At 43.6% G+C, this 16,369-nt stretch overlaps 1 pseudogene across 1 annotated transcript; it reads left to right on the forward strand.

The window, feature by feature from the left end:
- Nucleotides 1–5,408: 5,408 nt before the first annotated feature.
- LOC105532218 lies at nt 5,409–15,926 on the forward strand (annotated as a pseudogene). Its single transcript, XR_001004940.1, has 2 exons — nt 5,409–5,495; nt 14,540–15,926. The product of XR_001004940.1 is annotated as a heterogeneous nuclear ribonucleoprotein K pseudogene (transcript).
- Nucleotides 15,927–16,369: the final 443 nt, after the last annotated feature.

Raw genomic sequence — 16,369 nt, forward strand, 5'->3', positions numbered from 1 at the left:
TTCCATCAAAGGAAGATAAGTCCCCACTCATTGTCCCCGGAGGAAACTGTGAGGTCTTCTTATATTTGCATGTATGTGCCAAACATGTAAAGTGAGCTCCCAAGCCAGACGGTACACTTGAAAGCAGAAGAAAAATGGTTTTTCCTAGAGAGAAATGCATACTGGACTGTTAGCTCTCCCCATTCCCTACCTGTCATGGACTGAATATCTGTATCCTCTCCAGATTCATATGTTGACATTCTAACTCCTGCTTTGATGGTATTAGAAAGTTTGTGGGGGTGATTAAGTCATAAGAGTGGAGCCCTTGTGAATAAGATTAGTACCCTTGAAAAAAAGCCTTAGAGAGCTCTCTCTCACCCCTTCTACCAAGTGAGGACACAGAGAGACAACAGTTATCTGTGAAGCAGGATATGGGTGGGCCCTCACTGAATACCGAGTCTGCCAACACCTTGATTTTGGACTTCCCAGCCTCCAGAACTGTGAGAAATAAATGTTTATTTTTTAAACCACCCAGTCTATGGTATTTTCGTTACAGCAGCTCGAACAAACTAAAACATTACCCCCAATGGAGATAATAAAAGTGAATACCTGGGACTCTGGAGAATGTGCTGAGGACCACTATACTGGGTCATGGAGCTCGCCCTTAGTTAGACTTCTTGAGGGGAGGGAGAAGATTGTGTTTGGGCTTGGAGCAAATGTGCAAGGAGTGGTTCTTCCTTGAGATATGGGGCCAGGGCAGGGGTGGCAATGAGCAGAAGAACCTGTGGCTGAGCCAGACAGTCTGGCTTTCAGCAGTGGCATCATGACAACCCTGATGGCAGGGGACAGCAGGCCTGCAGCCAGATTGACCAGACTTCCTGACCATAGTAACCAGGCTGATGTCCTGGGACAGAGTAGCAAGCCTAGGAGTCCCCAAGAACATCCTGGGAGAAGAACAGCCCCAGGAAAATTGGCTTCTCCATCAATGAGGGGTCAGAGATACATGCGGTCAGAATCATGTTAATTGACTGTTAAGATACAGAGAGAGAAAGCTGCTGCAGGTGATCTCTTTCAAGTAGGTGACATAGATCTGGGGTCCTACCTATTTGGACCCTATCTCTTCTTACCTCTCCTGCTTTCCTAAAGGACTCAAGTTGAAAATCATAAGTTCTAATCTGAATTCCTTGTTTTATGCCTAGAAGAACCAGAGCCCAGAGACATAGAGAAGATCATTCAAGAGCACATGCCAAGCTAAAGACAATACCAGGGACAGAACCTCATCTTCTGATTCCTGGTCCAGTTCTCCCTCCAGCTCAGCAAACAGCCTTTGGATTCCACTTGGGAGCAAGTCTTCCCTGAATGCCCACCATGTGCTCAGTCCTGTGCTGTGCTGAGTGAAACACACAGATGTGTAGGACTTAGTGCCTGTTCCCCAACCCACACCCAAGAATCTTACAGTCAGGTTGGGGAAATAAGGCCAGTGAACCCTGACTTCCTCATGCTGTGGGTGGTACTGGAAATCAATCTTCCTGCTTTAGATTTGTACCATTGCTAGGTCTGAATATCTGTGATCCTCCCTCATACCCAAAACTCATCTGTCAAAACCTAATCATCAATGTGATGGTATTAGGAGGTGGGGCTGTTAGGAGGTGATTAGATCTGATAATGGAATTAGTGCCCTTATAAAAGAGGCCCCAGAGAGCTGCCTTTCTCCTTCTACCATGTGAAGGCACAGCAGAAAGGTACCATCTAAGAACCAAAAAGCCACCCTCACCAGACACCAAATCTGCTGGCACCTTGATCTTGAACTTTCCAGCCTCCAGAACTGTAACAAATAAACTTCTATTTATAAGCCATCTAGTCTAAGGTATTTTGTCATAGCAGCCAAGCTGACTAAGAAAACCCATCTATACTCATGAAAGAGTAATGCAGTTGGGGTACTATTACCATTGGCCTAGCTCAAGAGATTTCTAGCAACCTTTCCCTCTCTCCCCAAGTAGGGTTCCAGGTAGAATACATGCACTATTGTATGGGGCCTACTTATACAAAAAAATGCATTATTTATTCCAAATTCAAATTTAACTGGGAATCCTATATTTTTTATCCTAAATCTGGCAGGTCTACCCCCAAGTCCAGATGTTGAGGGAATTGTGCAACCACTGGCCTTATCTTGAGTTCAGCAGTATCCTAGGGTAAAAGACACAGAAGAAGTACATAGGTAATCAGTGGGGACTGAGCAAAACCTTGGAGTGTGGATGGATGTCACTCTGGTCAGGCAATGATGGGCCAAGGTGCCAACTGTTGATGAAAGGAAAGCATCACCAGACACCTACTGCAAGCTCTGCTGACAGAAATCTGGGCTCCTTTCAAGTGCCATGATCAGCTTCAATGTTGTGCTTGAACAACACTTCTCTTGCTGGTCTTTTGTCAGCTCCATTCTCCCAGCTTACCCATACAGCAGACCCATCCCCTCGTTAGTAACTTCCCAGGCTTGGTTCTAGCTCTTGAGGCCACCTTGTGCTTCCCTCCTTCTCCCTCTCTGCACTCCCCTTGCCCACATTCTTACTGGCACTGAACAAATCCTTCTTTCTACCGTGGCACTTTGTTCCCTCTACCTCCTCCTCAAACCCTCTTCTCTTATTCCCTCAACATAAACATGATGACCCATCTGACCCAAAGCTCAAGTAAAGGAAAAATCAGTTCCTACCTCCTGAGAAGCAGGAAGAACAGAAGCCTCACACCCTCCCTGGAGGTTAGGGGAAACATCTGTGCCTTGGCCTAGCAAGGAAAGGGAAGAAACACAAAGCATTTCACTTCTTTATTAGTTTAAGTATAGAATAAGTGGCTACAACAAGACCAAAATTGCAGAGTCTAAAACAAGACCTAAATTTCTCTCTTATACTTAATATCAGGAGGCAGATAGGCAGTCTACAGCAGGTAAGCAACTTGATTCCCTAAAGCCAACCCGGGACTCAAGTCCCTTCTTTTCTTCCATTATCCTACTGGCATATGCCAGCGTCTATTCTAGCCAATAATAAAGGGAAGAGGGCAAAAAGGGGAAGGCCAAACATGTTCTTTTAATAAGGAACAATTGTGGACTTCTCCTCACAGGATGTCAAGTCACATTCTTCTATCATCAGCCACATCTAGCTGCAAGAGAGGCTGAGAAATACAGATTCTAGCTGGGCAGCCATGTGCCTTGTGCAAGTGGGGAAGAGAAATGTCTTATGAAAAATGAAGAAGGTACAATTATTATTCTCTGCCAAAATTAGAATAGTCTGTAAATTCAAATCTCACTATAATATACCAGCAATACACAACTATACATGATGCAATAGAAAGGTGAGTAATGCAAATGACATACTATTAATATAAGGTCCCCAAGGAGAGAGGATTTGTTGTGAGGTTTATGATGGGGATAAAATTTCACCCAGGTCCTGGGAAGCCAATAATCACTCAACTTTCATTTCTTTGAAAGGTAATTTTTAACCAGAGCCCCCAATACCACTAAGGACATCTACTTATTACAACAAATTGTTAGAAAAAAAACCACTGGATCCTTGATAAGACTGAAGCATACACTCAAGACATTCATATCTCCAGTTACTTTGCAAACAACATATTAAACCTCAGGCCTCTCTCTCTTTCTGGTTTTACAGGTGTGTTGTAAGAAGTTGAGCAACTAAAATATCGTAAGGAGATAAGAATTAAGTTTAATTTCCTCTCATAGCCCTCCACTCCTCCTGAACAAAGTCATTTCCTGATGTATTGCAAGACAACGTTAATCATCCCCACCTCATTAAATCTATTTGCTTTCATTACATGTTCCTAATCCAGTTGAGCATGGACAAAACATTGGATTTACTTCCGATGGATTTCACCTCTTATTTTAATAACTACTTCCTTCAGCTATTTTCCCTGGCTTGTCTTTCATCTTCTCCTCCCTAATCCTTCAGCTTCCTCACGATCTGGGATATAGAGAGCTCAAAGAAGCTCTAACAATGCCCTTTCTTCACATCGGCCAGCTCCCATCTGCACCCCCAACTTGATCTATGCCCCACTGGTTCTGAGCATTAGTCTGATCTCAGGGTCAACAGCATAAGAACTACGGCAAGACATTTTGCAGGCAAAGGTACTAGGCTACGGCAAGCTCCCTCATCTGCTCTGTAACAACATTTGAAGCAGGTGTAAAAAGTCACATCAAACCCATCTCCCTTCGGAAGCACAAGGTCAAAAGGATAAGAACCAAGGAGCTGGCGCAATCCTAGTCATTCTCCTTGTTCACTCCCTCTTGCTACCAGGTCAAGAGGGTCCAGGGAGAAATTAGGCTCAGAATTATAGTCTGAGCAACTTGGCTTTCTCTAAAATGAATGCTTCAGAAATGCCCTGTAGGCAGATCATTAAAACCTTCTTAAGCATTGTTATGGGAAGGCCTCTGAGAGCCACAAATCTTGCCACAGAGGTACACTATTTATCCAGTCAGCATTTCCATAGCGAGCTGATGGCTGGTGAAGGATTTAACAAGGTGGTCCTCCCAGTCCCTTCACTTTACAAAGTGCCTGTTACAGGTGCGTAGGCTGACCTTGAGTAGGTTCGTGTCTTTTCTCTGAACCTGTTTACTCATCTGTAAAACAAAAGAATTTGGTCAAATCCTACAAGCCTGAGTTGTAAGGAGATAGTTTTAAGGACCCCGTTCCCTCTATCCATTCCAAAGGGCCTGGATTCCACTCTGGAATGAAATGATGGTTCCACCTTGGGAAAACTGGCCCAAACTCAAATAGACTAATTGGTGACAGAAGGCCATGTAGCCTGAATATTTAATTAGGCAATGGGAGTAAACATCTCTCAGGTGTCTGCTGAGCTCGGCCCGCAACCCACTTTTCTTCCCAACACAGTTCACATGGTTGGGCTTCCAATAGCCCTTCTGGTGGTTAGACCAACTGTAGACACCTGACCTATGGACAGCCAATCAGATTGCCTCCTTCAGGAACTGGGGTTGGCCAGTCAATTTCCCCCGGAAACTGAAATCCTAATGTGTTTGTGGGCTGCTCTGGGTCAAGATGGAAAATGCATGCTCACCTTCCATTCATTCTTTCTTGTCTTTGAACTTTAAAATGTGAGGTGTTCATTCTCATAGAACCTCAATTGCCTACGTGTATCTGCCCAACAGAACTTACCATTTCTCCTCAAGGTAGGAATGGGCGTGAAAAAATACCAGTTGTGTAACCCCCATTTCGTACCAGAAGAGCTTCCTTGCTGGTTTTCCTGGCTTGGCGGCATGGTGTGGGAGCTTAGGCACATAGACCAACCTAGAAGGTGAGCTTGAAGATAGCATTAAAGGTAACCACCTGAACTGATGATTCAGAGCTAGAAAGCCCATACCATTTAATTAGCTCCCTTTGTACTGGCCTCAGTGGCATTTGAATAACATGATCTTGGCACTTACTGCAAGTTGTGAAGCTAATGAGACTTACCTCTACGGCACTTATATGGACTTTGGAGGCCAGGGCAGTGCGGTGAGGAACAAAGGGGAGTTGAGGAAGGATTATGTAACAGGGCCTCTGGGCTGTAGGGCTGTCATGGTCAACCCTATGGACCAAAGAAGAGACTGCTGATCTGCTGATAGAGTGATGACACCCCAGGTTTGCTTTTTATTAGCCGTTCTATTACTGGCCACCACAGCATCCATAGTTAAAATCCAATCTGAATGCTCCTTGAGAATCCTTGGGCGCAGAGTGTTGGAAGAGAGGCTGACAAGCCTTGTATCTTGTGAGCTACTCTGTCCTCACAACAATGCCCAGACATCTGTGCCACAACCTGTTCTGACTTCCCTTTTTCTGTGCTTCAAGCAGCCTTTTCCGTTCTTTGCACTAAACCAAGTTTGCTATCACTCACCTGCCTCAATGGTTTCAAGGGGAGAGCTGTTGGTAGATGTGCTCACTCGTGACCTGGTGCTCAAAGCAGTGAACTAGAGAAACAGCCTGGTGGGTGGAGTGGCTAAAAGGAAACCAGGGCTCAGGATAAGGAGGAGCAGCCTGCTGATGAGCTAGGTGCCCTTGGGCAAGTCCCTTAACTTCCCTGACTTTCTCTTAACTCCTCTGTAAAACAAGCAGAGAGGATAAGGTAATCTTCAAGACCCTATGACTACATGATATGATTTCCCTTGCTCCCTCCTCTTGCAATGCCTCCTGTGTCCTGAACAGTTCCTGTGAAAATTACTTCTAGGAAAGGTATTTGCCCCTCCAAAGCCTTTTCCAGATGCTGCTTGCCCAAAAGGGAGCAAGCTCTGACTGGGATTCACCCCAGACGTTTTTCCTCTAACACCAGAAATGCTCATTTGAATTGATGACTTGAGGACTGGACGTCTGTGTTACTCTGGCGATAGACAGTTGAGTTTATTGGAAGTGAACACCAGGCTTTCAATTCACATCAGTCTGGGTCCTCGGATTTGCATGATTGCACATTCAGAGACAGGCACCTGCACTCGGGGCATCCTTGGCTGCCCACACGTTCCACTGAGCCAACCCCAGCTGCTACAAGCTGCCTGTTTAAACAAGGCCTGCTGGGAGTTGAGCAGCGTTGCTGAGGCGAAACGGTGTTAGTGGTTGAGGCTGTTCACACAGAAGAGTCCCCACTGTTGACCAAGCCTGTCTGGTAGCTGCTGGGGCAGCTGCAAAGGGTGTGTGACCCAAAGGAGCCTCCTCCCTCGTGGGCTGGAGCATCCGCTAAAGCCTGTTCTTCATTCCTACTCAGCGTCAGAGCTGAGTCCTATGATGCTCAGCTCCTCCACCAGGGAGACCTCCTTGGACCTCAGTCCAAATTCAGAACCTCCTTCATGAAGATTTCATAGTAGCAGACAATCCATAGTTAATGTCAGGCTTTAAGTCCCAACATTACATTGACTAGCTGTGTAACCCAAGGGCTTGTGGAGCCTGTTTCCTCAACTGTAAATGGGGATAATAATATTGCCTACATGGTTGGGCTGCTGAGGATTAAATTAATTAATACACGTTAAACACTTAGAACAGGGCCTGGGATGTGGAAAATGCTCACTAAATCTTAGTCATTATTTTGTCATTAATTTGGTTGAGAGAGGTCAGATGTGGAAAGCACCTGGAAAAATACAATTTAAGTTCATCGTTGAAAGGCAGTAATCTTATTTAAGTATCAAAATGTTCCTTGTAAGCAAGATGGAATTGTTTAACTGTGACACCAGGTACTATAAACTGCAAAGTAATCTCTCATGAAATTTTAGAATTTGAAGATTAAAATGCACTACTTAGAATGCAGTCTGGAGAAAGGGTAGGAGAATGGGAAGAAGGTCTCCTCCTTTAACCAGATCTGGTAGACCACCCTCAAGCTTTCTAGTCTCCCTCCCCATGGAATGACTTGCCGTCTTGCTCAGCTCCAAGCAAGAAAACCAAAGAACCGAGAAGTTAAACAATTTTTTTTGCTGATCTGCAATTCAAGACCAGGTTCATCTGGATCAAAAATCCTTTGCTGATTCTGCCTCTCCAACCAGTCAAGCACTGTGCCGGGCAGACACTCTGGAGGAAACACAGATATATGACACGGCCCCAAACCCAAGAGTCAACACTCTAACAGGAGTGTCTAATATTACACAGAAGTTCTGGAATACAGTTGAGAAAACCTCTCAGCAATTGAGAGAGAGAGAGAAAATTAGATGATCAAAGCAAGAGATCCAATATCCAACAAACAGGAAATCTAGCAAAAAAGAGAGAGAATGAAAGAGAGGAAACCATTAAAGAAATTTAATAAAGTTCCTCAGACCTGAAGGACACGAGCTTCCTAAATGAAAAGGATCTGCTAAGGATACAGAACTATAAGTGGCAGGGAATCCATCGTCATGAAATTGTATATAATCAGGGATAAAGAGAAGATTCTAAAGGCTTCCAGAGAAGGAAAATAAGATACAAAGGATGAGGCCCAGGATGGCACTAGAGTTCTGACCAGCAACACTGGAAACTAGAAGAAAATGGAGCAACATGCCCAAAGTTCTGAGTGAAAACTATTCCCCATCTAGATTTTAATATCAAGACAAAGTCAATTGAATGTGAAAGTTTAAAAAGTCATTTTCCTAAAAACGTGAAGTTTTCAAAACATTTCCTTCCCATGTACCCTTTTTCAGGAAGTAGTGGATGTATTCCATCAAAATAAGGGAGTAACCCAGTGGTGTGCTGTAGCTGGCTGATGCCAGCACCCAAGATTATCTCTTTTCAACTCTGAATTTAGTGGCATCACATTGGTCGCTTAAAACCAGCCATGATGGGAATATTGATACCACAGAAACCAGCAAACACTATGAACTAGGGTTTCCCATCCCCCTCAACCCTCCCTGACCCCCAGGTGGTTGTACATTTACCAGCATACCACTGGAATAAACCAAGAAAAAGAAAGATAAAGGATCTGCTGTGGTCTGAATGTTTGTGTTTCTCCAAAATTCATATGCTGAAACCCAGTCCCCCACTGTGTTGTTATTAAGAGGTGGAGCCCTCATAAATGGAATTAGTGCCCTTATAAAAGAGGCCTGAGGAAGTTTGTTTGCCTCTTTTGCCCTTCTGCCATGTGAGGAGACATAGAAGGTGCTAACCATGAGGAATGGGCCCCCATTAGACACCAAATCTGCTGGTGCCTTGATCTTGAACTTCCCAGTCTGCAGAACTGTGAGCAATAAATTCCTATTGTTTATAAATTACTCAGTCTAAAGTACTTTGTTACAGCAGCCTGAACTAACAAAGGACCTTTAGGAGAAAAAGCTCAGTGAATTCCAAAGATAATGGTGAAGAGAAATCTCAGTAAAGCTGAGGAAAAATCAGATAGAAATAAGGTTCCAGGGCCAGGCATGGTGGCTCATGCCTGTAGTCTCAGCACTTTGGGAGACAGAGGTGTCTGGATTACTTGAAGACAGGAGTTCAAGACCAGCCTGGCCAACATGGTCAAACTCCGTCTCTACTAAAAATACAAAAAAAGTAGCTGGGCAAGGTGGCACGCGCCTGTAATCCCAGCTACTTGGGAGGCTGAGGCAAGAGAATCACTTGAACCCAGGAAGTGGAAGTTGCAGTGAGCTGAGATTGCACCATTGCACTCCAGCCTGGGTAACAGAGCAAGACTCTGTCTCAAGAAATAAAAAAATAAAAAATAAAAGAAATAAGGTTCCAGAAAAAAATATCTTTCAAAAAGAAGTTAAGACTGATAAATTATCTGAGAGTTTCAACAATGTTGAGAGATCTTCTAAAACTCTGGTAAAGACTTTAGGGACATACTAGTCACAGATATCAATACCAAGAAAAAAAAAGGGCAATTATTAACTACAGGGGAAATACAACATTTCACAAAAAAGAAGGAATTGTAACTGTAGTACATTATTTGGCTCTGCTATGAATAATGTTGATATAATCACAGTGAAAGGAATATTAACATTGATGTGACTAACACCACAATGTAACTTTATCAAAATAATGCAATGAGGGAAATAGGGAGATGTTAAAAGAAGTAGAATACTTTCTAAATCTATAGTAGCAAAACAATAAATAAATGTAATATAAAAATATTTGTAGTATAAGCATGTTACATAGAACTAAGAAAAGCCTGGGCACGGTCGTTCATGCCTATAATCCTAGCACTTTGGGAGGCTGAGGGAGGCAGATTGCTTGAGCCCAAGAATCTGAGACCAGCCTGGTCAACATGGTAAAATCCAGCCTCTACAAAAAATACAAAAATTAGCTGGAAGTGGTGCCACTGTGGCCCAGCTATCCAGAGAGGCTGAGGCAAGAGGATCACTTGAGCCCTGGAGGCCGAGGCTACAGTGAGCCAAGATCATGTCATTGCACTCCAGCCAGAGTGACAGAGCAAGACCATGTACCCAAAAAAAAATAATAAAATAAATAAGGAGAAATACAGCCAAAGAAACAAATTTTAAAACTGTACATGGTAAACTTGGGGTGGGGCAAGATGGCAGAATAGAGCCTCCACCAAGCATCCCCGCCGTAAAAACACCTTTTTTTTTTTTTCAGATGGAGTTTCACTCTTGTTGACCAGGCTGGAGTGCAATGGCGTGATCTCAGCTCACCATAACCTCCAACTCCCAGGTTGAAGTGATTCTCCTGCCTCAGCCTCCTGAGTAGCTGGGATTACAGGCATGTGCACGCCCGGCTAATTTTTGCATTTTTAGTAGAGACAGGGTTTCTCCATGTTGGTCAGGCTGGTCTCAAACTCCTGACCTCAGGTGATCCACCCTCCTTGGCCTCCCAAAGTGCTGGGATTATAGGCATAAGCCATTGCGCCCGGCCAGGATGCCAATTTAATAATTATCTACACACACACACACACACACACACACAAAAGCACCTTCATAAGAACCAAAAATCAAGTGAGCACTCACAGTATCTGGTTTTAACTTTGTATTTCTGAAAAAGGCACTGAGGAGGTAGGAAAACAGTCTTGAATCTCCAATGCCACCCTTCCCCATCCCCTGGCAACTGCAGCGCAGTATGGAGAGTGTTTTGGTGCACTGGAGAGAGGAAGATCACAGCATCTGTAAGGCATTGAGCTCAGTGCTGCCCTATTAGAGAGCCAAGTCAGACCAAACTCAGGTGATGCCCGACCACCAACAGAGCATTTAAATCAGCCCTAACCAGAGGGGAATTGCCAATCACAGTGTCTGAATTTGAGTTCCTGCAAGCCTTGCCACTATGGGCTAACATGCTCTGGGGCCCTCAATAAATTTGAAAGGCAGCCTAGGCCACAAGGACTGCAACTCCTAGTTGAATACCAGTGCCGAACTGGGCCCAGAGACAGCGGACTGAGGGGGCATGCAACCTACTGAAACACCAACCAGGGTGACTAAGGGAATGCTGGCATTTCCCCTCCCTTAAATCCAAGCTGCACAACTCACAACTCCAAAAGAGACCACTTCCCTCCACTTGAGGAAAGGAGAGGGAAGAGTCGGGAAGACTTCATCTTGCATCTTGGATACTAGCTCAGCCACAGCAGGATAGGGCACCGGTCACAGTCATGAGTCCCCCTTTTCAAGCCCTAACTCCCAGATGACATTTCTAGACACATCCTGGGCCAGAAGGGAACCTGTAGCCTTGAAGGGAAAGACCCAGTACTGGCAACATTCATCACCTGCTAACTGAAGAACTCTTGGGCTCCGAATAACCAGCAGTGATATGCAAGTATCACACCAAGGGCCTTGGATGAGACTCTGAGACTTGCTGGCTTCAGGTGAGACTCAGCACATTCCCTACTGTGGTGGCTATGAGACGATGCCCCTTCCACTTGAGAAAAGCAAAGGGGACTTTGTCTCTCACCTCAGGTACCAGCTCAATCACACGGGGTAGAGCACCAAGCTGGCTCTTGGGGTCCCTGATTCCAAGACTTGGAACTTGAATGGCATAATTTCTGGACCTGCCCTGGGCCAGAGGGGAGCCCACTGCCCTGAAGAGTGGATCCCAGACCAGGCAGCATTCACCACAAGTTGACTGAAGAGCACTTGGGCCTTAAGGGAACATAGGTGGTAGTCTGGCAGTACTCCCCATGGGCCTGTGTTGGCAGTGGCCATGAGGTGAGGCTCCTCTACCTTTGGAAAGGGAAGGGAAGAGTGGGAAAGACCGTGTCTTGTGGTTTGAGTGCCAGCTCAGCCACAGTACAGTAGAATACCAGATAGACTTCTAAGGTTTTTGACTCTAGTCCCTGGCTCCCAGACAGCACCTCTGAACATGCCTGGAGCCTGGGGGAACTCACCACCCTGAAGGGAAGGACACAGGCCTGGCTGGCTTTGCCACCTGCTGATTGTAGAGCCACAGGGCCTTGACCAAACAGAGACTGTAGCCAGGGGGTTGTTACAGCAGGCAATTGGTGAGACCCAGTGCTATGCTGGCTTCAAATTTGACCCAGCGCAGTCATAGTGGTGGTGGCCACAGGTGTGCTGTGTCACACCACCTCCACCTCCAGGCAGCTCAGAACAGAAAGAGAGAGACTCCATTCATTTGGGTGAACTCACAACTCCAAAAGAGACCGCTTTTGGAGAACAAGAGTCTCTGCCTGGTAATTCAGAGAAGTCTTTCAGATCTTTTCCAAGACCATGAAGGCAGTACCTCTAGAAGTCTATGAGAACCACAGTGTTGCTGGACTTTGGGTGCCCCCTAAAGCAAATACAGCTTAGATCACAATATCCAAGTTTGTTTGAATATCTGGAAAACCTTCCCAAGGACAGGTACAAACAAGCCCAGACTAAGAAGACTACAATAAATACCTAACTCTTCAATGCTCGGACACCAAAGAACATCTACAAGCATCAACACCATCCATGAAAACATAATCTCACCAAATGAACTAAATAAGGCAGCAGAGACCAATCCTGAAGGAACAGAGATATGTGACCTTTCAGACAGAGAACTCAAAATAGCTGTGTTGAGGAAACTCAAAGAAATTCAACATAACACAGAGAAGGAATTCAGAATTCAATCTGATAAATTTAACAAAGAGATTGAAATAATTAAAAATTAAGCACAAATTCCAGAACTGAAAAATGCAATTGGCATACCGAAGAATGCATCAGCATTTTTTAATAGCAGAATTGGTCAAGCAGAAGGAAGAATTGGTGAGCTTGAAGACAGGTTATTTGAAAATACACAGTCAGATGAGACAAAAATAAAAGAATAAAAATCAATAAAGCACACCTACAGGATCTAGAAAATAGCCTCAAAAGGGCAAAGCTAACAGTTATTGGCTTTGAGGCCAGGTGCAGTGCCTGTAATCCTAGCACTTTGGGAGGCTGAGGCAGCAGATCACTTGAGCTCAGGAGTTCAAGTCCAGCCTGAACAACATGGCGAGCACTGTCTCTACAAAAGATTCAAAAATATATATATATATCCAGGCATGGCGGCGCATGCCTGCAGTCCCAGTTACTTGAGGGGGCTGAGGCAGGAGGATCACTTGAGTCTAGGAGGTCAAGGCTGCAGTGAGCTGAGATCACACCACTGCACTCCAGCCTGGGTGACAAAACATGACACTGTCTCAAAAAAATAGATGATAGATAAATAGATAGATAGATAAATAGATAGATAGATAGATGATAGATAGATAGACAGACAGATATCAGAGTAGAATGAATAAAATTGAAATAAAGAAAATGATATAAAATATCAATGAAACAAAGAGTTGGTTTTTTGAAAGTTAAAATTGACAAACATTTAGCCAGGCTAATGAATTAAAAAGAGAGAAGATCCAAATAAAATCAGAAATAAAAAAGGAGACATACAACTGATACCACAGAAATTTAAAGGATCGACTATATCCCAATAAATCGGAAAATATAGAAGAAATGGACAAATTCCTACACACGTACAACTGTATAGGACACGTACACCAAGACTGAAACAGAAAGAAATCCAAAACTTGAACAGATGAATAGCAAGTAATGAGACTGAAGCTGTACTAAAAGTCTCCCAGTAAAGAGAAACCTTGGACCACATGGCTTCACTGCTGAATTCTACCAAACATTTAAAGAAAAACTTATACCAATCCTACTCAAACTATTCTGAAAAATAGAGGAAGAGGGACTACTTTCAAACCAATTCTATGAAGCCAGTAATACCCTGATACCAAAACCAGACAAAGATACATTAAAAAAAAAAAAAAGTCAGGCCAATATCTCTGATGAATATTGGTGCAAAAATTCTCAACAAAATACTAGCAAACTGAATTCAACAACATATTAAAAAGATCATTCATTATTACCAAGTGGGATTTATCCCTGGGATGCAAGAATGGTTCAACATCCACAAATCAATCAACATGATACATCATATCATCAGAATGAAGGACAAAAACCATAAAGTCATTTCAATTGATGCTTAAAAAGCATTTAATAAAGCTCAACTCTCTTCATAATAAAAACCCTCTGAAAACTGGCTATAGGAGGAACATGTCTCGTCATAATAAAAGCCATACATGACAGACCACCAGCTAGTATCATACTGAATGGGGAAAAACGGAAAGCCTTACCTCTAAGCTCTGGAAGATGACAAGGATGCCACTTTCACCACTATTATTGGACATAATACTGAAAGTCCTAGCTAGAGAAATCAGACAAGAGAAAGAAAGAAAAGGCATCCAAATTGGAAAGGAAGGAGTCAAATTATCTTTGTTTCCAAATGATATGGGCTTATGTTTGGAAAAACCTAAAGAATCCACCAAAAAACTGTTAGAACTGATAAATTCAGTAAAGTTGCAGGATATCAGCATACAAAAATCAGTAACATTTCTATATACCAACAGTGAACAATTTGAAAAAGAAATTAAAACCTAATCAAACAACTCTATAGGAAATAATCTAATAATCTGACTTAAAAGTGGAGAAAAAATTTAATTCGACATTTCTCAGGAGAAGACACACAAGCGCTGCGGCAGAGGGATGGTGACCACGCGTGGCTACTGCAGCGCTGGGGTGTCAGTCATTGGTCTGACCCAGAACACTTCAGTTCTGCTCTGCAAGGATATATAATAACTGATTGATGTGTCCATTTAATACGAGAATGTGGAAACCGAACAGCCAGAAGAAACCTTCCCTAACACTGAAACCAGTGGTGAATTTGGTAAACGCCCTGCAGAAGATATGGAAGAGGAACAAGTATTTAAAAGATCTGGAAACACTGATGAGATGGTTGAATTACACATTCTGTTTCAGAGCAAGAATGCTGGGGCAGTGATTGGAAAAGGAAGCAAGAATATTAAGGCTCTCCCTACAGACTACAATGCCAGTGTTTCAATTCCAGACAGCAGTGGCCCCAAGCCTATATTGAGTATCAGTGCTGATATTGAAACAATTGGAGAAATTATAAGGAAAATCATCCATACCTTGGAAGAGGGCCTGCAGTTGCCAACACCCACTGCAACCAGCCAGCTCCCACTCGAATCTGATGCTGTGGAATGCTTAAATTACCAACACCATAAAGGAAGTGACTTTGACTGTGAGTTGAGGCTGTTGATTCATCAGAGTCTAGCAGCAGGAATCACTGGGGTCAAAGATGCTAAAATCAAAGAACTGAGAAAACACTCAACCAACCATCACGCTTTTCCAGGAATGTTGTCCTCATTCCACTGACCGAGTTATTCTTATTGGAGGAAAAGCCGATAGGGTTGTAGAGTACATAAAGATCATCCTTGATCTTATATCTGAGTCTCCCATCAAAGGACATGCACAGCCTTATGATCCCAATTTTTACGATGAAACCTATGATTATGGTGGTTTTACAATGGTGTTTGATGACCGCCGTGGACGCCCAGTGGGATTTCTGATGCAGGGAAGAGGTGGTTTTGATAGAATGCCTCCTGGTCGTAGTGGGCGTCCCATGCCTCCATCTAAAAGAAATTATGATGATATGAGCGCTCGTCAAGGACCACCTTCTCCTCCTCCTGGACAAGACGGCTGGGGTGGTAGCAGAGCTCGGAATCTTCCTCTTCCTCCACCACCTAGAGGGGGAGATCTCATGACCTATAACAGAAAAGGGAGACCTGGAGACGGTTAGGACGGCATGGTTGATTTCAGTGCTGATGAAACTTGGGACTCTGCAGTAGATCCATGGAGCACATCAGAATGGCAGATGGCTTATGAACCACAGGGTGGCTCCAGATAGGATTATTCCTATGCAGGGAGTCGTGGCTCATATGGTGATCTTGGTGGACCTATTATTACTACACAAGTAACTATTCCCAAAGATTTGTCTGGATCTATTATTGGCAAAGGTGGTCAGTGGATCAAACAAATCCATCATGAGTAGGGAGCTTTGATCAAAATTGATGAGCCTTTAGAAGGATTCAAAGATTAGATCATTACCATTACAGGAACACAGGACCAGATACAGAATGCACAGTATTTGCTGCTGAACAGTGTGAAGCAGTATTCTGGAAAATTTTTCTAAGACTAGTGAAGAACTGAAGGCGTCCTGCATGCTTTTTTTTTTTTTTTCCAATCTGCTTCTGTTTAAAAAGCCAACATTCCTCTGCTTCATAGGTGTTCTGCATTTGAGGTGTAGGGAAATTTTCGCTGTTCACCAGATGTAATGTTTTAGTTCCTTACCAGCAGGGTTGGAGGGGGAAGGGCATGCAAAAAAAAAAAAACAAACAAACAAACAAACAAAAAAACTAACATTGAAATTTTGAAACAGCAGCAGAGTGAGTGGATCTTATTTTTTGTTATTGTTGGTGGTTTGAAGAAATTCCCCCTATGTAATTATTATGAACACCTTGCTTTGTGGTCACTGTAACATTTGGGGGGTGGGACAGGCAGGAAAAGTAACAATAGCCTCCATGTCCCTGGCATCTGTTCAGAGCAGTTCAGAATGCAATGCTCTTTTGTAAGAAA

This window comes from Mandrillus leucophaeus, unplaced genomic scaffold (genome assembly GCF_000951045.1).
Source record: "Mandrillus leucophaeus isolate KB7577 unplaced genomic scaffold, Mleu.le_1.0 Scaffold94, whole genome shotgun sequence".
Lineage (NCBI taxonomy): Eukaryota > Metazoa > Chordata > Mammalia > Primates > Cercopithecidae > Mandrillus > Mandrillus leucophaeus.